The sequence below is a fragment of the Crotalus tigris genome, unplaced genomic scaffold (assembly GCF_016545835.1).
Source record: "Crotalus tigris isolate CLP2741 ecotype Arizona unplaced genomic scaffold, ASM1654583v1 scf7180000019173.45859301935:6455823, whole genome shotgun sequence".
Taxonomy (NCBI): domain Eukaryota; kingdom Metazoa; phylum Chordata; class Lepidosauria; order Squamata; family Viperidae; genus Crotalus; species Crotalus tigris.
Window position 1 is genome coordinate 3,836,209 of NW_024097414.1, and position 23,358 is coordinate 3,859,566.

Below are 23,358 nucleotides of genomic sequence, written 5' to 3' on the forward strand. Positions count from 1 at the left end.
ATCAGCCGGCTTGGGACAAGGGCTGGGAGAGAAGATTCGCAAAATGAATGAGCAGCCAGGCAATGTCCAGCTTTGTGGGACCCCGGGGTTGAAACCGCCTGCCGGGGTTGGGCTTTGCTGGACGGGACAGTGGGACTCGGGCTGGCCTTGCTTAAGACTTTCTGATCTCACGGGGTCCCCGATGCATCCGACTGCATGACACTGCTTGAATTCTGGGACGGAAGGAAATAGTTCACGGTGGATCGAACAGTATTAGTAGACCCTATGCCGCTAATGGGATCCAAGGAGTGATCAAGGAGGCTGAGCGCTGTCCTAATGCTGACTTGGAACATTATAAATATAAGCCTTCCTTCCTTCCTTTTATTTCCTTCCTTCCTTTTTTTCTTCCTTCTGTATAGCTAAATGTCTTCCTTACCTCCTTACTTCAGCCCTTCCTTCCTTTCCTTCCTTGAATACATATAGCTAAATGCCTTCCTTCCTTCCTTCCTCTTCCCTCCCTTCCCCTTCTCTCCTTTTATTTCCTTCCTTCTTTTCTTCCTTCTGTATAGCTAATGCCTTCCTTCCTTCCACCCTTCCTTTCTTCTTTCCTTCCTTGAATACATATAGCTAAATGACTTCCTTCCTTCCTCTTCCCTCCCTTCCCATTCTTTCCTTCTTTTATTTCCTTCCTTCTTTTCTTTCTTCTGTATAGCTAGATACCTTCCTTCCTTCCTCCCTCCTTCCCTCCCTCCCTCCCTTAAATACATATAGCTAAATTCATTCCTTCCTTCTTTCCTTCCTTCTGTATAGCTACCTAGATGCTTGCCTTCCTTCCATCTCTCTTTTCCATCTCCTTCTCCGTCCTTCCCCATTCCATCCATCCATCCATTTTTCCATCCCCTTTTCCTTCCTTCATTCCTGTGTTTCTTCATGCATAGAATGGTCTGCTTTGTTTTCTAAAGAATCTGCTTCTTCAAACATTACCCTAACTTAGACATGGGCCCAAAACAAAGACCAATGTGACGTTTTTGACCCTCTCCCATGGACATTCCTGGGTGTGTGGCATTTCCTGTGGGACCCACAAGATTGCTGGATCCCCAATTTGACTCTAGAGTCTAATTTTAATGGCATTTCTTCGTCAAACTCCAGGATGATCAGCCATTGTAACAATCTGACTAGGAAAATCCCCATAAGTTCAATCAGGGACAAAGGGTTAAACTTTTAACGAATTAAAGTTTGAGTTTCAACAGGTTGATGTACTTTTCCCCAGTGTGCGTAAGTCAGCCCAGATGTTTAGCATTCGTGTGTACGTGTGCACTTTTTCTTCATAAACGCATTTTTGTACATTTTTGCAATTTTTCCCTCATTGCAGGATGACCAATGTCTTCAATGCAATGGGGGGCTTGTAGGCATTTTACCCTGGTTAAAAAAGTGTTTTCATTTTTTCTTTCTTTGATTTTTTTTTTTCACAAAAAAAACCCCCCTAATGTAAGTATTAAGTTTAGGAGAGTGTGACTATGAGTCCAGTTTTATAAATGGGTTTGGGACAGGCAATTTGCTCTCCTCACTTCTAATTTATTGGTAATTCCATTCCATTGACCTGTGGAGTATGAGTCAATAAAGCTATATATTAAAATGATATACTTTAATATTTATTTCAGTGCATCAAGAGAATTTGACAGGGCATCCCAGCCCAGATCAGAAGACAGTATAGGAGTTATACCCTAATTTTCTGCTTCTTGGGAAATCAGTTCACCCGCTAAAAACTAAAATGGGACAGCCGCGTTTCCTCTATTTATAAAATGGGGAGATGTTGCTTCTTAGCAGAATTCAGCAACAAGACTGTATCTGTTTTCAAATGATAGCAGGCCTTTTTCAAGGGGAAAGGTGGAATATTCTCCCCACTTTGTGGATAGCCATAAGCATGGAACAAGTAGTCCTTGATTTACAGCAGTTCGTTTAGCGACTGTTTGAAGTTAACAGCACTGAAAAAAGTGACATGATTGTCTTTCACATGACCGTCGCAGCATCCCCCTGGCCACGTGATCAAAATTCAGAGGCTTGGCAACTGGCATGGACTTATAATGGTTGCAATGTCCCAGAGTCACGTGATCCCCTTTTGTGATCTCCGGGCAAGCAAAGTCAATGGGGAAGGCAGATTCACTTAACAACCGTGTTAGTAACTTAATAACTGCAGCGATTCACTTAACAAGTGTGGCAAGGAAGGTCGTAAAGTGGGTTAAAATTCACGTAACAAAAGTCTCATTTACCAGCAGAAATTTTGGGATCAGTTGAGCTTCTTGGGCACAGTCTCCAATTTTTCCAGGTAAATTCTTGTTTTAATAAACGGAGACGCCTCTTCTCCAACGGCGTCATTGTGCTGTTCTACACCACACAAACACACACACACACACAATGCTTTGGTTATTGGCTTGTGGTTATTCCCAGCTTACCCGTATCATAATTACCGGATGCACAATTATTACGCTAATGCAGAATCTGAATCAGAACGAAAACAAGGATTAAAATTCCCTCTCAAATTCTCTTTGGCCCTTCCAAAGCCTGGCCTTTTTTTTTTTTTTTGCACATAATATTTTTTTGTTGGCTCGCTTACCTTGGTAAGATCAGTCCCTGTTTATTTTATTTGGGGGGGGGGGTGTTGGGAAAGCAACGAAGCAAAAGGAAGGAAAAGGTTAACATTCGGTGGAGGCATCCATCTCCAGCCTACATAAATTAATCTAATCTATGTTGAGATATCGCTATTGTTTGACCCGATTTATATCCAAGAGGCAAGGAAATGTTCTGATGCCACTTTTCTCCAAGGCCTTCTGGGGCCACCGGATGCTGTTATTTGCTTTCCAAAGGAGATCAATCATCTTTCCAAACCAGAAGAAATAAAAAGAAGAAAGAAAGGGAAAAAAAAGAAAAACCCAGGGACATTTTTTTAATTTACCTACTGACGATTTCCAAAATGAATTCGGGCCCTTGAAACGAATGGCATTTAATATGAAAGGTGTATGGGCAAGACATGACCTTATTCAAATGTCGGCACCATTACAGCGTCGTTCCTGGTCTAATTATAATTAAATACTTTATGCTTTCCTTGCAAATCCTTTTGATCAATCACTGATACGAACATTAATATCACATTGCCCCTGAGCACCGGGCTCCCTCACAAGTGTTTACGGATCAGCGGGTTTCCATTAAGAAAGACGCGAGTTCCCATCGTGCAAACGTCGTGGGCAAACGTTCGCAAGTGGCCTTGACGTCAGAATAAAAATGAAGAAGGGGAGAAGTAACTTCCAGATTTTTTTCCCAGAAATTTCTAATTTCTTTCTAAGTAATAAATCCAAAACCTATTAAGAAAACACAAGAAATGGGGTTTTTTTAAATAAAGATGAACACAAGGGATAAACCTTTGCCTATTACCTACAGCCTTGTTTTGCTGCAGATGAAATTAAACAAAGGCAAATATTTGCAAATTTATATATTTTTGTATCCCTCCAAATACCAAACGGGGTTTGTGTAAATTATGGAAACAGGGCAATAGCTTTGTTGTTTTAAGTCACTATTTTTCCATTGAACAAAATGAAATGTCTGCTGTGTGGTGATAACCACAGCTTATAAATTAGATGTTTTCCAATACACACCTCTCTCTCTCTCTCTCTCTCTCTCTCTCCCTCCCTCCCTCCCTCCCTCCCTCCCTCCCTCTCTCTCTCTCTCTCTCTCTCTCTCTCCCTCCCTCTCTCTCTCTCTCTCTCTCTCCTGTTTCATGCAATTACTTTTCTATAAGCTTTAGGCTACATCAGGAAAACAAAACCAAACTAAAAAAAATTATAATGAAATAAAACAAAATTAACTGGGAACTCACTGAGCTAAAACTTGTGTTATAAGAGATTAATCATAAACAAGGGGAAGTCATTTTACCAGACCATTAAATGTGTGTGTAGGTATAAGTGCACTTCACCAGGTATGCCCATCTATATAGAGTAAAACAAATGCAATTTTAATTTGACCCATAGGCCTCCTTTTATTCTTACAGAAATTAATAAAATCGAGATTGAGTTTTTGATGCATATCTCATGCTTAAAGGACAGATCTCGGGTCCCTTGTTTTCATGAACCTGGTTTTGCTCAACCTGATCAGCGGTTTTTATGCCATACATCCATGCCTGCTTGGTTGAGAGACAGATAGATTAAAGGAGGGAGGGAGATGATAGATAAATGAGAGAAAGAAGAAGAGGAAGAAGAAGAAGGAGAAGCAGAAGCAGAAGGAGAAGAAGATAGATGGAGATAGAGATGGAGATGGAGATGGAGATGGAGATAGATAGAAATTGTTTGAAATGGTATAGGGTTTCCTGCCTGAGCAGGAGGTTGGACTAGAAGACCTCCAAAGTCCAACTCTGTCATCCTATCCTATCCTATCCTATCCTATCCTATCCTATCCTATTCTATCTCCGGATGTGATTCTCTAGAATCTTTACCAGGATCTTCACCATCTCTGCTGTCAAATGGACCCACTTATTTGGGGAAATGTGAGCGACCATCCACGATTTAAACCTTGGTGTGAGCTGCTTCACCATGGAGCATGTGGTGTGGGTGGAAGTTATTAAATTAGTGAAGGTCCTCACAATGAACTGTAGGTTGCTGTACCACCAGCTGCTGATGGGGAAAAAAAATAAATTCTAAGATTGCATTAGATGTAAAGGTTAATCCATAAATCAAAATGAAAATGTCAGTTGCCTTTTAACATTGATTGAGACGTAATTTGGTGTCAGCGCTGCAATGTTTTCTTATATAAGTTCGCAAATCTCCTCCTGTTAGAGGCCCGTTTTTTTTAACCAAAACAAATTAAGTCATTTGTTTTGTTTATATAAGCACGTCAAGATTGATGACCTTGTTCCTTGATATGTTCTCTTTTTTTTCCCCTCTCCTTCCCCATCGACTGCCTTGTCAAAACGGAAGAAATATTTACACCTGTCTGCTGAAACTTTGATAGGCAAGCGATGGAGCTGTCTGACTTCTATTAATTGGCTGAAAAAACTATTTCACTAAGTGCAGAATTGTAATCATTTATAATATCCCAGATTTTTTTAAAAAACAAACACACATACCAGAGGTTAGAGGAAATATCTGCATTAAAAGGTAACATGATTTTATTTTATTTTTAGAAAAATACATCCCTTCAAATGCTCGATTCTGGATATGTTTCACGCAACTGCAATTATTTAATTTAACAGAAGAAGACAGAGGAACTGTTTTAAATTATCTTCTAAAAAAAAAAAATTGGCCTTCGGTTAGGTAGCCTGCTAAGGAATTTTATGTTAAACACAGTCCAGTTTTTGGAAGTCCATTTTTGGACCTCAGGGGGTAGTAGAGAACAACCTGGCTCCCCCTGTCTTTTCATTGCATACTAAACAATGAAAGGAGTGCGGGAAGTCCTCGATTCAACGGCCATAACTGAGCCCAAAGTTTCTGTTGCTAAGTGAGTTTTGCCCGATGCTAGGACTTTTCTTGCCACACTTGTTAAGCAAATCCCTGCAGTTGTTAAGTTAGTAACACGGTTGTTCATGTTTAGCAGAACATCATGCTGGAGAACTTATAATAAATCCTTCCGTTCCCCACCATCCAGTCAGAGCTGAGGAAGCTTCGTGGATGAGAAGGGAAACGTCTTCAAAGAAGAATCAAGAAAGTCCAGCTGCCTCGTTGAAAAAGCATCTTTGGGATATTCCCGGAGAGAAGAACAGCAGAAGACCCAAAACATGGTGGCGTGACCTGCTGAAGTTTTCTAAAGCTGGCTGATAAATCCGGAAAAGATATAGTGGATAAAATTTAACCCAGGATGGCAGGGAACATTCATGCTAGTTTCCATCTGTATCTCCTGGCCCACTGGCAAGGGGGGAAATTCCACTCCATCAGGCTACGATGCAGCGGAAGTAACCAAGCTGCTGTGAAATATTTCATTTCAGAGGGATTACCAACAATTTCAGACATTTTCGAAGAGGCTGGGAAGTGCCTCAGGAACGTAGCTGGATTCCTCTTTCCCAAGAAGACGCAGGCAAGCTGTTTCTCCCTCACTCCCATGCATGCACACAGACCCACCCCCACACACACATACACACACTGGCCTAGCTTTAACGCCGACACAGTCCTGTAACCATTTGCATGGTATATTTGGGTTTCTTCCAGCAGTCCCTCCCCAGCTGTTGACCTGGAGAGCTAACCTAAATAGCGGGAAGAGCTTAAATAGATTCCCTAAATCTATCCAATTAAACCTGCCAGTAACGAAAAACACCAGCCGGGCAGGCGACAAAATTGTGAAAAAGAAGAAAGGGATGCTCACCAAATTTGGGTTGTTTTTTTTTTCTTCCCTCCCACGAGATGGCAGTAGAATTCAAGCTTTCAGCCCAAGGATTTTTCTGGAAGGTCAGGCTAGCAAAACAAGCAATCCCTTAGCCGTCCACCAGCAATTCTTTTAGAGAAACCCTGTCGTGTTCCTTCTCTTGGTAGAAATAGATAGAAGCAGTTGGCCGGGCGGTGTGAAGGGATAATTTTTGGATTTGTGGGGGTTTTTTTTCTTCTTCTTCTCCTGCCATTCCTTTTTTCCTATATCTCTGCTCCGCAGAAATGGCTTCAGGACAGCATCTGGACATAATTTCCAATTATGAAGTGATTTTTTCCTTGGGGGAAATAAAAGTCTTGAAAAGTCATTCTGGAGCATCTCCAATAACTGCTGGTAGCCTCAGACAAGAAAACACAAGAGCGTCTGATACAGGTGGTCCTGGACTTATAACAGTTCGTTTTGAAGTTACGACGTCACTGAAAAAAGTGTCTTAGGACCCGTTTCCACCCTTACGACCGTTTCCCCTGGCCACGTGGTCAAAATTCAGACGCTTGGCAACTGACTCGTATTAATGATGGTCGCAGGTTCGTGGAATCCCCCTTTGCTGTCTTCTGAGAAGCAAAATCCATGGGGAATCCATTGGTTGTCAACAAAGAAGACCAAAAATTTTGTTTCAAAGGTCTTCAGTCTGCAACTCTTCTGACTGTAACCTTTGAAATAGCTTGGCCAGCCTACAATCTGCAGATCTTGAGGGATACCTTAACCCCTACTTTGGTAGCCACCTGGTTTTCCTGAGGCATGACGTAGCATGTTGATAGTCTTGGGAATCTGAGAGCTGTGGTGGCGCAGTGGTTAGAATGCAGTATTGCAGGTTAACTCTGCCCACTGCCAGGAGTTCGATCCTGACTGGCTCAAGGTTGACTTTCAAACTTCCATCCTTCCGAGGTCAGTAAAATGACGGCCCAGATTGTTGGAGGAAGATGCTGACTCTGTAAATCACTTGGAGAGGGCTGTAAAGCACTGAGAAACAGTATATAAGTGCTATTGCTATTCCTTCCTTCCTTCCTTCCTTCCTCCCTCTCTCCCTCCCTCCCTCCCTCCCTTCCTTCCTTCCATGGTGGCGCAATGACTAGAATGCTGTATTGCAGGCTAATTCTGCCCACTACCAGCAGTTCAATCCTGACCAGTTCAAGGTTGACTCAGCCTTCCATCCTTCCAAGGTTGGTAAAATGAGGACTCAGATTCCTGGGGGCAAGAGGCTGACTCTGTAGACTGCTTAGAGAGGGCTATAAAGCACTGTGAAGTAGTATATAAGTCTCAGTGCTATTGCTATTATTGTATAACTTAATTTATTGACCTTCCATAGAGACGGATTGATCACAAGATAACCAAGGCATATCCTTCTCATTTTATAAGGATCTTAACCTTCTGCCCCAAACCCACCAGACCAAGAAGTTTTAATCTGCCTGCCCTTATGGTACTCCTTTCTTACCAGTGGAGAAGTACATCTTTCATCGTCCAGCTAGTTTTGAATTACCTACTCTGGGTGGCAGTGTGGTGTGTTAACTGGACCAGGACTGTAGAGAGTTGGCTTCAGGTCCAGGCATTGGGTCATTCTGGGACAGTCTTGGTATCTCAACCAACCTGCTCTATACTGATAAGAGAAGGGTATGGTGTTGTGTGTCACCATGAGCTCCTAAAGAAAAGATGAGGTAGACAAGGAAGGGAGGAAGGGAGGAAGGAAGGAAGGAAGGAAGGAAGGAAGGAAGGAAGGAAGGAAGGAAGGAAGGAAGGAAGGAAGGAAGGAAGGAAGGAAGTGCCCAGCCAAAAAGGTTGGGGAGAGAATGAAAAAGGAATGGACTAGAAGACCTTCTAGGTCCCTTCCAACTCTGTTATTCTGTTGATTCTGCTTGGGTGTTGAGGCCTAGATGTCCAATCCTATCTGAGATGTGAGTCCTTTCAACCTCTCTCCTCTTGCTTTCATCCCAGCAAAGCTTTTGCCCACCCGGCCAGCTGTTCCTACAGAAATTGGGGATCAGCAAGGACGCTTGGGAAAACATCAAAGTAAGGGCAGAAGTGGCCAGCTTTCATTGAGAGAGGCCTCTCATGGTGGACCCACAGAAACTTGGAGCCGGCCCCAGGTACACACCAGGTAACAAAAAAGCCAGTGTGGACCTACACTGACTCACCAGTAAACCTCTGGAAACAAACATTTCAGGAAAGCGCATGCCTGCCACCAAATATTTATAGTATCGCTACAGGATTGGAGAAGGAAGAAGGTAGACGCAAGGATGGAACCATGGTCATTCCGATGGTCAACCCTGGAAGGGAAGCTGACTTTCAAAGGTTTTCATTAGCCTCTCTCCAGCGCCCCCCCCCCCAGACCTTAACCACTTCTTGCTTGAGGTCAGCTAGTTAGAAGATATCCCAAAACCGACGTCTATTATAGCAACAAGTCTCTATTTGCATCCAGACGTCCAGCTATTTCTACTGCTAAAGTATTTGTAGAAGATGATTTTGACATACACAACATGTGGAAATAGCATTGGATAGAAAATTGCCCCCCTCTCCCAAAAAAATGTCAAAAATTTCCCTTGCATCTTGAAGGTAACCACTTGGATTTGACAAGCTCTGTGCGATATGGACAACACTGAACCAAATTTGCACCAGCCATGGTAGATCTACAAGTGGAGCAAAATACCACCACCAAATTGTGATTGGGGGTCGTGAAAAACAAACTATCCAATATATAGTGTCAGAGGGTCAAAACAGAGCCTGTAATGGAGAGGTTGCTGATTTCCTGGCTGCGACAAATGAGGCAAAAATAATTCTGTCTGTAATCTAAACATAAATTTATCATAGTTCGCATTTTATTTTTCATATTTTGTATTTTTTCTCTTCTCTGCTTTTTAAATCCAAACGTGGTGTGAACGGGCCGTACAACACATAATCTATTTGCATCCCACTTACTGGATGGTCCAAGGATGAGCTGAAAGTTTGGTCACTAAAAGAGCAGAGTGTGATTGTCAGCTGCAAGGCAAGAAGGTCTTCCAGATGATGGTTATGCCCCTGGGAAATAAGAATAGAATAGAATAGAATAGAATAGAATAGAATAGAATAGAATAGAATAGAATAGAATAGAATAGAATAGAATAGAATAGAATATAGACAAGACTAGACTAGACTAGACTAGACTAAACTAGACTAGAATAGAATAGAATAGAATAGAATAGAATATAGACTAGACTAGACTAGACTAGACTAGACTAGAATAGACTAGAATAGACTAGAATAGAATAGAATAGAATAGAATAGAATAGAATAGAATAGAATAGAATAGAATAGAATAGAATAGAATATAGACTAGACTAGACTAGACTAGAGTAGACTAGAGTAGACTAGAATAGAATAGAATAGAATAGAATAGAATATAGACTAGACTAGACTAGACTAGAATAGACTAGAATAGAATAGAATAGAATAGAATAGAATAGAATAGAATATAGACTAGACTAGACTAGACTAGAATAGAATAGAATAGAATAGAATATAGACTAGACTAGACTAGAATAGAATAGAATAGAATAGAATAGAATAGAATAGAATAGTTGGAAAGGATCTTATAGGTCATCTAGTCCAACCTCCCACCCAAGCAGGACACTCTACACCATTTCTGACAGATGGCAGTCCAGTTCCCTTCTTGAAAGCTTCCAGTGATGAAGCTCCCACAACATCTGAAGGCAAAGTGTACCATTGGTTGGTTGTTCTCACTGCCAGGAACTTTCTCCTTATTTCCAGGTTGAATCTCTCCTTGATCAGTTTCCATCCGTTATTCCTTGTCTGGCCTTCAGGTGCTTTGGAAAATAAGTTGATTCGCTCCTCTCTGCAAGACCCCCCTCAATATTGGAAGACCGCTCTCGTGTCTCCTCTGGTCCTTCTCTTCACTAGACTAGCCATGCCCAGCTCCTATCACCGTTCTTTATATGTTTTATCCTCCAGTCCTCTGATCGTCTTTGTTGCTGTGGGAGACAGTGTCAAAAATAGGAGTACGGATGGTACCCCAATGCTAAAGAAGGGGACATCAACTGGCCCAGCTAATCTGGCCAAGGATGCTTTCTAGACATCACCAGCATGATGGAGAGACCTCTTCATGTCCATGCAGATGAACCTCCGTTTTTTTCTAGTACTGCTCAGCACTGTCCTATTTTTTCAGCACGCCAGATTCTTTTTTTTAAAACCGTAGCCGTCAAAGCCATCCAAAGGAAATCTTGATCTTTTCCCCCCGAGACTTGACTGCAATTTTGTTTTGACTACATTCAGGTTAACTGTGTTGGAATCCAGAATCCAGGCCCACGCGGAAGAAATTCCAGAGATGTTTCCCGATGAGTTGTGTATAGAAAAGACTTGGGTTTTTTTTTTTCCATTTTGATATTAAGGGCCACCGCGACCTAGAAACCGTCGGTGTGGATTCAAAGAGTTTTGGCAAGGCTGGCTGAGCCCAAGAAGGAATGTCCATGGCGGGTGTAAAATCTGAGGGATATTGGAGCTTTTCCTCAACAGTAATAGTGGAGGAGCTCCTCTGCCATGCCTGAAGGTCAAGAGATACTCAGACGGGTCCTCCAAGACTTTGCTACTATGTCCAGAAGTACTTAAGGGAACTGCCTCTCATAAGATAACCTTTATAACCTTTATTGTCATTTTTTTTTTACTGTGGGCAAAACGGCACACATCAAAAATGAAATTTAGTTGCCCAGTCTCAAAGTGAAACCCATACATGACACACACCTAAACATATTATGAACATGTGTACAGACCCACATCCCTACATATACGTAGCAAATAAATATTAAATACTGTTCATCTTGAATATATAACAGAAGGAGGAAGCTCCCTCTCCCTTTCCTGCTCTCCCTCTCCTCCTCCCTTCTCCCTTCTTCCTTCCTTCCTGTTCCCTCTCCCTCCCCTCTTCTACTCTACTTCTCCTTCTCCCTTTCCTCCATCCCTCCCCTTCTCTCCATTCTTCCCTTCTCCTTCTCCCTCTCCCTCTCCATTACCTTCCCCTCCCCTTCTGTCCCTTCTTCTCCCTCTCCCTCTCCCCCTCCTTCCTCCCCCTCCCCTTCCCCTTCTCTCCCTTTTCCCGCTCCTTCTCATCTTTCCATTTCCTCCCTCCCCTCCCTCTCCTCTCCTCTCCTCTCTTCCTCTCTCACAATCTCCCTCCCTCTCTTTCTCCCAGGATATTTCTCTAAGATCCTTTTGTCGTCGTCGGTTGCCTTTTCTCTCTTTCCGTGCCCCCTCCTCAGAGCTTCCTCTGGGAACGTCAGCTCTTTCTCGAGTAGAGACCTGTTTCAGAAAAAGCCCAGGAGGTTTCACCTTTCCCACAGTGCCTCTCCTCCTGAGATAAGCAAAGTTTTGCTTGCATCCGGGTCACTGAAGAAGATGGAAACAGTCCTAAATGTCGGCTGCTGTTTTCAAGAGAAGGCAACTTAGTCCGAACATATTTCTCCATTTCCAGGCAGGATGGACGGGCAGGAGATGAATGGGTGGGTTTTGAACGGGAGACTCACTTTCCTGGGGACAGGTCTGATCACCCCAATGCTTTGGGAACATGCAACAGGTCAATTAAATATAGGCAGTCCTTGACTTACAACGGTTCGTTTAGTGGCCATTCAAAGTTACAATGGCGCTGAAAAAAGGGGCCCATGACCATTTTTCACATGTAGGACTACTGCAGCATCCCCAAGGTCACATGATCAAAATTCAGGGCTCTTGGCAGTGACCCAGGGGTTATGTGATCCCTTTTTGAGACCTTCCGACAAGCAAAGTCAACGGGAGAATCCGGATTCCTTTACCAACCATGTCACTCATTTAACAATAGAAGGGATTCACTTAACAAACGGGGGCAAGAAAGGTTGTAAAATGGAGGCAAAGCTCCCTTTGTCACATAAATTTTGGATTCCGTCGTGATCGTAAGTCAAGGATTGCCCGCAAGGTTGCTGATCTCCGATAGCCAATGATCTACTCAAGCAATTGGATCAAAGTTGGAGGAATACATATATATATATATATATATATATATATATATATATATATATATATATATATATATATATATATGTTTTCTGAGGTTTTCGCGGGTGTTTGTATGTAGGTCTTTGGTCATTCGGGTTTTCTCCCGCGTCAAATTGGAAGTGTCTTGGCGACATTTCGATGAAGTCTCATTCGTCATCCTCAGGCTGGTGCTTTCGGCTTCATGCTTCTAGGAGCACGAAGCCGAAAACACCAGCCTGAAGATGAGGAATGAGACTTTGTCAAAACGTCGTCAAGTATATATATATGTATATACACACAATGCCGCTTCTGATGGACGGGGCCAAAACGTTCTCAAGAACTTCCACAAAAAAAAGCTTGGGAGGCCTCTCAGTCCTTCAACTCTAGCTCCATGCCTCCACGCATCCCAGCCTGATGTTAATATCTAATTATCTGGATTAATGACTGATTATTCTTCTCCCCTGTCTTTGACCTTTGGCAATACCAACATGCTTTATACTGATTTCTGGAGAGAGCGGAGGGGGGGAATGGACGGCCAGAGGGGAGGAGGGGAGGATGTGATCCAAAGTGTGAAATTAACTATTCCTTTGTTATGAAGTCACCATTTGGCACGGGGCCCGGGGCTGCGCTTCTTTGCAGGACCCCTTTCCAAGCCGGTCTAGAGCGTGACCTTGCTGGCTTCAGTAATGAGAATTTCCTGCGTAAGGTGGCCTATCCAGACCCGGGGAAGGAAAACTGAAGACAGCTGCAGGGGTGTGAACTATAAAGGCGGTGATTCTGACCGTGAGGAATCTCCTTGGAGAGAGAGGGAGCAATAACTCTCCAAAGCCAACCAGCTAGCTGGTTGTAACTTACCACTGGAGTATCAGGATTCAGAAGCAGCTGGAGGATTTCCACCTTGCCTACAGTGGGCTGGTGCAGATGCAACAGGGAAGCGGAATAAAAGAGTGGGAGGGGACTTTAGAGGTCGCCTAGTCCAACCCCCTGCTCAAGCAGGAAACCGTATATCAATTCAAACGAATGGTTATCCAATCTCTTCTTGAAAAGCTCCAGTGATGGAACACCCACAACTTCTGGAGGCAAAAATAGTATGGTAGAGGGCTCATCTATCTTTCTTTGTTTGTTTGTTTGTCTTCCTTCCCTTCCCCTTCCCTTCTCCTTCCTTCTTCTTTTTCCTTCCTTCCTTCCTTTCTCCCTCCCTCCCTTCCTTCCCCTTCCCCTTCCCCTCCCTTCCTTCCCTTCTTTTCTTCCCTTTCCTTCCCTTCTCCTTCCTTGCTTCCTTCTCTTTCCTTCCTTCCTTTCTTTCCCTTTCCCTTCTTCCTTCCTTCCTTCCTTCCTTCCTTCCTTCCTTCCTTCCTTCCTTCCTTCCCTTCTTTTCCTTTCCCTTCCCTTCTCCTTCCTTCCTTCTCTTTCCTTCCTTCCCTCCCTCCCTCCCTTCCTTCCTTCCTTCCTTCCTTCCTTCCTTCCTTGAAAGTTACAAGGAGACAAACTGATTATCAGGGGTCCAATTACTAGAATCTGAAGGGTTGACTTGCTTCTGCTAAATAATAGGACAAATGTTTATGTACTGATTGGAGGACAATTTTTGGCTCTCTGGGAGAGAAGGTTGATGGCTGGGGGGAGGGAATAACATTTCACATAAGATGTCCTTTGATGAGAAGAGAGGCAATGGTAGGACTTTGTCCGTACAATGATGAAAAGGCTTTTCAGCTTCCCGGCCCTGAGATGGGCCAGCGCAATCATGGGCCAAGATGGAAGATGCTGACAGGACAATCTCGCTCTGAGGCCTTCTGTTTGCAAAGTGCTGCGTTGACTTGCTTTTCATGCTGATGAAATGTCAGCGGAGATGGAAAGAAAGAGGTGTTTGCTGCAAGAAAAGGTGGGGATGAACACTGGCGTGTCCTTAGGCTGGGTGGTCTCAGACACCCAACAAAACCTGCTGGGATCATCTTTCTCTTCACTTTGTGATTCTTGAGTAAGTTAAATGCTTAGACAAGCAAAGGGTGGGGATATATTTTGGATAATGGGGAGGGGAGGGGGGGAGAAGAGAAGAGAAGAGAATGTGGAGTGAAATAGAAATAGAAATAGAATAGAATAGAATAGAATAGAATAGAATAGAATAGAATAGAGAAGAGAAAATAGAATAGAATAGAATAGAATAGAATAGAATAGAATAGAATAGAATAGAATAGATAATATTAATGGAATATTATTAGAAAGTTCTCAGCTTACAACCATTCATTTAGTGACCGTTTGGAGTTACAATGGCACCAGGAAAAGTGACTTACAACTCCTCAAACTTATGACCGTCACAGCTTCCTCATAGTCATGTGATCAATATTCGGGCACTTTTCAAGCAGCCTGTGTTTACGATGGTTGCAATGCCCCAGGGTCATGTAAATGCCACTGGTGTGAATATAGTTCTTGTTACAGCTGTCCTTGACATAACTTCAGGAATGCAAAACCTCTGTATTGACTCAAGATAAGTGTGGGGGAAAAAATGACAATAAGCACTCTATTGTTTGCTTGGCTGGCTGGCGAAGGAACGGGCGTCCAGCTAATTTCTCTCGGTTTGAATATAATGGGATATATAATCCAGTGAAATCTGGAACTTTGAAGGTGCAGGGTTTGTAAACTAATCCCACTTTGGAAGTGGGCGATAGATGGGACCCTTGGTAAAGCAGCAAACATCTGCCACATTTTTCCAAACCCCCTGGAAGGCCTAACATTATGACATCATGTTGCTCCCCCCCCCAATCCCTCAGCTGTTACGGTTACCCATCCATCATCTTCTCTGTAGGCTTTTTCAGATGTTGGTGGGCAAATGATGGACTGATGAGACACAGGAAAACAGTGGAACACAAGAGTCAGCTGCGTGGTGAATGGCGGAAGGTTTGGGAGGGTGCTAGCAAAATTGCTGTGTCTCTCTGTGTGTGTGTGTGTGTGTGAGCTCAGGAAAGGGAGAGGTTTGCAAGAAAGCTGCAGATCTGAGGAAGCCTCTGCTGAAAACGTACCTGCTGTTTCCAAACAGGTTACATGTTCTGCAGTTGACTGTAAATCACAAAGAACAATTGGCTTGGTGGATAATTTCCAGCATGTGTCCTAACGCGCCCCCCCCCCTCCCACTCTGTTCCTCCTCCATGGGTAAAAATTGACGGTTTTGCACAGCAAACCAAGTTGACAGATTCCAGCTCAACTCCATTCAATGCCTCAACCTGTTGATGGAGGGGGGAGTCTTACCCAAGGCAGTAATCTTATCTGCATTTTAACAATTCCTTCTTTCTTCCTTTCCTGCCTGCCTCCCTTCTTTTTTTCTTTTCTCCTTACTTCCTTCTCTTTTCCTTTCCTTCTTCCCTCCCTTCTTCCCCTTTTTTCTTCCTCCCTCCCTCCCTCCTTCCTCCCTCCCTTCCTTCTTTCCTTCCTTTCTTTCCCTCTCTCTCCCTCCTTCCCAAACTTAAGGACAGCTTTAAAAATACCATCCAAACATACAATTCTGTAATCCAGGCTGCGCGAAAGAGACCCAATCTATCTTTTTAAGTGGGAGCTACATACCCAATATTGTTTCTCACATAAGTCCATTTTGACAGCTTTCTAGAAGAGTCTGTGACAGGGTCAGCCCACCATCCTTGTGAGCTTTTTGTTAAAACCACAGGCCAGCACTTAGATATTCCTCTACCATCAACCGTCTTCCTGACTTGTAGCTGGCTTGTATTGCCTCTGTTGAGAGGCATGAATTGCACTTGAGTGGAGAGGAATCACCTTCCTTGCCAAATAAAACCGTGATGTCGCCACTGAAAGCTGCCTTGATTCCTCTCGTTGAGTCACTCTCTGGATTTTACGACAAGGATCAAACAAGGATCTCTTTAATGAGGCTCCTGTGCTTCACACAATGGAGACATTGCGTTTGTCCTATGGCTGCAGATTGAATGCAAGCGATGTATCTCATCTCAGGTCAAAACATACAAGAAAGCCACTCAAGGTCTGGAAGTCTTGCAAAATCCGAAGACTTTTCGTGGATTTTTCTTAACTGGTAGAACATAGATGAATTATTATGAAACTGATGGTTTGATATAATAGCATTCAGAACGTTGCAGAATAACAGGATAGCAAAGTTGGAAGGGACCTTGGAGGACATCATGTTCTCCTTGGCCTCTAAAGTAGAGATATTCTTCACTCCTAAGGACTTCCCAACCCCATCTTCTCAGCTTTATTTTTGTTTCTAGTGATAGTTTGTCTCAGATTTCAGATTCAATAGGTTATTGTTACAGGCTTGTCAACAGTTGGGCTAAATTGGAAGGTCTCCAGAATGGCACACATTCCTCACTGGGATTGTATTTTATTTAGAGCTGGGCGTAAATGGCCTTCTGAAGGCCATTTTTCTGCAGATACCAGAATAATGAATGATTGTGTATTTTAAGATGGTTTGCCAGCTGGCGTCTATTAAAAAATGCCTTGAAGGGATCAGCCAGGCAGGTGGAAGATGGCGAGATCATTTCAAACATGCCAAAGGAAGAAAGAAACGTAAAGTTAATATCAAAAAATAACCTTCAGTCTAACTGTACGTAACTTCAGGTGCTAATCTTAGTTGAAAATTGGCTAAAAACACCAATAATTAAAATATAACAGCTTGGATCCAGATTTAGAATCGGGCTTTCAGATAGCTTGGCTTTATTCCCAGCTAAGTTCCTCTCTTTGGCTTTTAAGTGTTCTGAGTTAACCAAAGTTAGATTGGGATCCAACTTCTTGTAATTAATTAATAATTGGGAGAAGAGCTTCAAAAGTACCCAGTGAACAATGAGGGCCCCCTCTGAAATTATTTCAAGGGCAGTGCAAGGATTGTCTACATTTAATGTTGTGTAGATGCAAACCTGGGATAGCCCTTGGCAAGGGTTGGTACAACATGGAAACCAAGGAATCACTCAATGCCAAACCACCTTGGTTATTCCTCATTCACACACAATAAATTGTATTGACTTGAAATCCTTGCCCTACAACTGTAAACACACCCAGCCTAAAATTAAGTATGTGTCTGGTGGTTGATGAGAGATCACAATTGTCCAAGGAGTAAAAGGGTTGGGAAGAAACTCACCTCCTTCAATGAAGTTCTGTTTTTGAACAGTTCACAGTTTCTTTTTTCGTCAGAAGAAGAGAACAGCATCAAAGACCGGGGAGGGCTATTTCCAGAAAGAGTGGAAATTATTCTATTCCTCTTTGACGCCAGATTTTTTTTTTCCAGACGAGGGGAAGCGTTGCTGTAACAATGGACCTTGTGTTGGAAGAACCCAAGAGCTATCCCTTCAAGGCCAGGGCCCCATCTGGGGAAGCCCCAGAGGTAGAGATGACAGCATCTGTCTGGAGGAAGTGAGGCAACGTGTTGCATCTGTGGGCACTTGTATGAATCCTTTGATGATCACCAGGTTCCTCACCTACCTTTTCTTGTCTTCTGCAAGAGTCACATTTAATATGCAAGGTTGAATTCCCATAGGCCAGCATGGAGAACAACTATTCACTTAACATCTACCCAGTTTAACCCCGGGAATGCCTGGAGAGAGGAGTGGTCCAAAATACCTTCTTCTGGCCTGACCATTAGTGACCCCTAATGGTTTTGACCTGCCTTGCTTTGTCTGGTTGAAATAGAACAGAATTAGGGGTGAATGTCTATGGAGATTCTCAGTCCTTCAGATCGTGGTTGTCCCAACGGTGCTTTTTCAGGAGGAAATTGGACTTTCTTGTTTTTCAGTGAAGAGGGGAGATATCCAAGGTTGCTAGGATGTGAAATATCTATTTGTTCTAGCAATTTCCGCCTTGTATTGCTGTCTGAAGCCTGTTGGACCTCAGCTGAGTGTGGACAGAATAATGAACCCTGGTTTGACTAAACCATTATTGGATGAGTTCGTACAACACAACAGAAGGATAGAAGCACCCAACCACTAGGCCAAAACCCATCTCACTGTCAGTCTTGCTAGGTAAACCAGACAGGAAACACAACCAGTTAAACTAATTCTAATTTATAGTAAAACTACATGAACAGAATCTTGCCGGTCTGAAAGTACAAATCTCCCCCATCTCCTTTACAGTCTGAAAAACTAGAGAGGGTCCCTTATGAGCTTTTCTCCTCCCATCATATAGCTTTGGGCTACGCTGTTTCTTATCTGACCATACCCCAAGTAGCATCTCTTCACCCCATCTGCGAAGGTCTTTCCCACATACCATTACACTATCTTATGGCACTGTGTAGTGTGCTAGGTAAATTAAGCCAGTTAACAGGTGTGTGTTGAGGGGAAGGGGTTCTGAAATGAAATAATCTGTCTCTGACCACTAAGGTCCTTCCTGTAAACTTCCCTTTGGGCAGCTGAAAAGACTGAGAGGTATTGTTAGAGCTAAGTTAACTTTCTGATGGATGTTTACTATTTTTAAAAGAGTCCAAGTAGGCAGAGGACCTATTACTTAATAAGTGCACTTAAGCATCTAATTGCATGCATCTGGGTAATCGCGATTAGACATAGTCAATTAAACCCACAGTTGTAAAGCACTTTAAATGGCCAAGCTTTGCCCCTTACTGAGTAAGTAAATAAGGAGGGAGATATTAAAATGCAAATTCTCAATATGGAGGAACAATTAACCAGGAGGGAAGAGCTTCAGCTCCGAAGTTTATTGTCCTAACTGAAATGTATTTCTTTCCAGGAACAGACTAACTTCCGATAATGGGGTTTTTAATTTTTTTGGCTCGCGGTTACGGGTTGAAGCAGCAGGATGGAGGATTGTTCCACCACATCTCCAAGTTTTGAAATGACATAAACAAAACAAGAGCAAAAAAAAATCACATGGACACCTTTTGTTCCCAATTCTCATTAGTTTTGTCCTCTAAAGGGCTTCCAAAAATCATGTCTGCACAGAATAACATCAGTGGTGGATCTTCGTAAAGCTGCAAATTGGAGAAAAGATTTGATGCTGGTTCTGTCAAGTCTGTAGGGGACATAAACAGATTTGGAGAGAACTTTGGTAGTGCTCAACAGACTCCTTCACAAAGGAGTTGCAAGGGGACAGTTGATGATTGAGAACATGGCTGCCATGATTGGGCGTGGCCAATCACGAAACATCAGTTCATGATAGCTGAGGTAGTCCTCAATTTACAACTGTTGGTTTAGTGAGTGTTTGAAATTGCAACAGCACTGAAAAAAAATGACTTACCACCGGTTCTCACCCTGGGAGTGATTAAATGAGATCTCGGGAGACATATGTTTATTATCCCTAATGAATGAGTAGTCTCAGCAGGGGCAGACTCTTGTGGGGAAAGCAAGCATTTTTAGCAAATCTCCTTATATATAACACCTTGCGCAAGGATAAAGATGCCAATGGGGCCTGTATGGTTTATTCCACCTTTAGCCAACTGTGTAAGAGAAGATAAAGGTGATGGGTGGGTGGGAGAGAGAATATGTACCAGCTGGTACCAAGAAACAGTCTTTCGAGATATAAATGTGTGCTTACTTTGACCCTCAGCTTAATCTCCATTTTCTTGTTGAGAACTTCTCTAGATGTTCCTCTGTACCTCTCGTTTTCTCCAGTCCATAAAGTTTTACAAGCTCTTTAATGTTGCAGGATATCCGTTTTAGATCGTTATTGCCGAAATACTTCTGGATTTTGGGAGGCGAGTAGGTGATAGGTAGGGTAATGTCATTATTTTAGAGCAGGGAAAAGAAGAATTAGATCAAATAGTTTGAGAACCACTGATCAAGATCAGAGGCAGGGAATCTGTCAACTAGTGATACCAGCCCCTGAATTTGGAATTTTCTACCAGCTGCCCATGAATGTCCGTTCCTGGTCCATGGCAGATCTATTCATTTAGATGATTTTATGTTTCTGGCATGCTTTTTTCCCATCATGTTCCTTCAAGGTTATTTTATTTTTATTTTTTATTTTTGTTGTTCTTACATTTCCCCCATCCCCATGCCATTAAAGATTGGGAAAGTTCAGATTCTGCTCTGTCAAATGTCAAGATGCGTCTCTTATGAAATATGAAACTGGAAGGGTAGTGTTCTTCCCCACTCATCTCAATTCGCATTGTAAGCTGACCCTCTGCTTTGAAGGAATGACGTTCTGTCATCCACCCTCCCCTTCAAAGATGTCCACATTCTTCACTGAAAAAAAAAATTTGTAAGATTCAGACAGTATGCTGACGGAAGAGGCAACTGGGAACAAACCCTAGGCCGTCTACAGTAGGAGCAGAAGCAACTGCTTCTGTTTGATGGACCTACGTTTTATCCCTGCCTTTTCATGAACACCTTTTGCAGAAAGCTCTCTAGATGTTCCCATGGAGCCCGTTATCATTTGTCAAGTCTGGAAAAAAAGCTTGTGGCATCTTAAGATGAGGGAAATAATTGAGATATGGTTTTCTTTCTGCTTTTTAAAGGCTTTCTGGCCTCCATCTGAATTGATCGGCATAGGATTCCAGAGAATCAAGAAGATCTGAGCAAGGTCAGATTCCAGACACTTCAACAGATGGTTTTAGGTATGTAAATCAGTCATTGGGAAATGGAGGGGTGAAAAATGAAGGAATACAAGAATCTCTAGACGATCAACTGGTTACACTAGGTTTGTCCTACTAGAGAGGACCCAATCTTGAATTTAAAAGAAAATTGAAATCATAAGTGTGGTAGCCTGGCCACAGTGATCTCAGCATCCTTGTTTCTTCTTGTACATTCCTTCTTATGAGAAGTAGACGTTGCTCTTATTTCTAGTTTTGGAAAGGGAGATATCTTAAGAGAGAGTAGTCTTTAGTTTTCAATGCATGCACTCTACCGCATAACCATGTTTAGGAATCCATGCTGGTTGGTGTTAAGGGAAGTTAGAAGTTCAATTTGAAATGTTAAGGGTATCAGACTGGGGAAAGCTTGTCTGAAGCGTGGGACTTCCCAAGAAAACAAAACAACTCTCTAAAATAGATGAGGAACCATCTCTTTCATGATAGCATCAAAACCAAGCTACATTGGGGGCAACATTTTTCCAAAGAGTGTCTATGGAGATCCTCAGCGATCCAGGTTATGGCTGTCCCAAAGGTACTTTTTTCAAAAGGTAACCGGACTTCCTTTGTTTTGCTTGAAGACGTTTTGCTTCTCATCCAAGAAGCTTCTTCAAATGCTGACTTCTTCAGTCAGAACTGAAGAAACTTCTTGGGTGAGAAGCGAAACGCCTTCAAGCAAAACAGAGAAAATCCAGTTTCCTTTTACCAAAAAAAAATACCAACACCTTTGGATTTCCCAAAGAGCCTTCTCCTGCCAATGCCACCAACTATCCAAGTTTTGTACACCTCAAACTGGATTCCAAATTCCATGGATGATCCTAAAGAATCTCCTGAACTTCAGATGACCTGCTGCTCAACTTCAGATTGGTTATAAAGCTCAAGCTTTGAAGACCGGCGGATTGTTTCTTCCCACATTGATAGACCGAAGCTACTTTGCCAACATTGGCTTGGATGCTTCAACCTACCAGAATTGATGGGTTGGGCTAACCCAAGTTTTCCTTTGGCAGGGACTGTACACATTTACTGGAATGAATTGCCTGATGGGAAAAAAATATCTTCCAAGAATGAGGGCTTCAATGCTCGTAGAGTTATGTATAGCTATAAGGAAACAGACTATTACTCTGAGAATCCACCATAACTCTACAGAACATCGGTAACTTTTCTGAAAGAAATCTTTCCCTGATGCCCTTCTGTACAACGTCAATTTTTTTCTTTGTGTTTTAACTTTATGTAAGTCCCTTTGATATAGGCTTTCTAACAATGCAACCACCCTCCACATGCAAACAAATGAACTCTTGTTCAAGTGTGCAAGCTTCAGGGATATGGTCTCTCTTTTTTTTCTAAACAAGAAGGAAGGAAATGCTGAGGGTCTTGCAAACCTCACACAGAAGAGCAAGATGCAGGTCTAATGGTGGTGAGAAGAGGAGGGATCAAGAAGGACCAAAGTTGCCTATCTCTGTAGGCTTCCATGGAGACCGTGGCCTTCTGCTCTTCCTTAAAGTGCTTAAACATGAGTCCACCTAAGGAAGGTGGCCAAAGGTTTAGAAATTTAAGGGTTCCTTTCAAGTTCGTTGGCTCAATTGCTCCCAAAATATCTTGACTGGAAACAGGAGGACTATTCTGTCACCAAGGGAATTTTGGCCAGCATCGTAAGAAAAAAAAAATCTCATTGAAAGATAGGGGTCTTCTCTCTTTCTCTCAGCAGAAAAAAGTAAACCAGGAGCAGATGAGAGGCTGTTTATTCAAATATGGTGGATTAATAGAGATCTTTTTTTAGACTAGCATAGCTCTTCTTAATCAATGAGTTTGTCTCTCAACAACCACAAAAGAGTAAAATAAGAGCTATCCAAAGAAAGACTACTTTTGAGAAGGACGCAAGGGAAGGCACTCCAATTGCCTCTTGGAAAAGCACCTTTGGGACAATAGGATGAGCTCCTGGGGGAACAGCGAGGTATAAATCTAACAAATATTAAAAGCAACAATAACTGTTCAGAAGAAACCTGGTGAGTTGAAGAGAGAGTTAAATACAAACCCCCTCTTTCCTCTTTTTCTAGCCAGAAATAAATAGCTAGAACTTCAGACAAGCAACTACATGCTGGAATCGTTGCCACTGAAAAGGCAAGTCAAACCTGGCTGCATTTTTATTAATCCATCATTCGGGTTATTACATGCCAGTCTTTCTCCACCACATCCTGTCTCCTCCCTTGCTCAACAGTTACAAAATAATAATTTTGGTATCGTTCGGATGAACTTTTGCCAATTCCTAGTTTTCTTGTCATTTTTTAAAAAAGGAATTGGAATTGGATTGCTATGTAGGTCCAGGGAGGGAGGGAGGGAGGGAGGGAGGGAGGGAGGGAAGGAGGAAGGAAGGAAGGAAGGAAGGAAGGAAGGAAGGAAGGAAGGAAGGAAGGAAGGAAGGAAGGAAGGAAGGAGAAAGAAGAAGGCAATAAAGGAAGAGGGAAGGGGGA

General features: G+C 42.6%; 1 long non-coding RNA gene across 1 annotated transcript; it reads left to right on the plus strand.

Annotated features, from left to right (window-relative positions):
* The first annotated feature begins 13,421 nt into the window (after positions 1-13,421).
* On the plus strand, positions 13,422-23,043 carry LOC120315851. Its single transcript, XR_005558798.1, has 3 exons — positions 13,422-13,462; positions 20,780-20,878; positions 22,945-23,043. It is a non-coding gene; the product is annotated as an uncharacterized LOC120315851 (long non-coding RNA).
* The last annotated feature ends 315 nt before the right edge of the window (positions 23,044-23,358 follow it).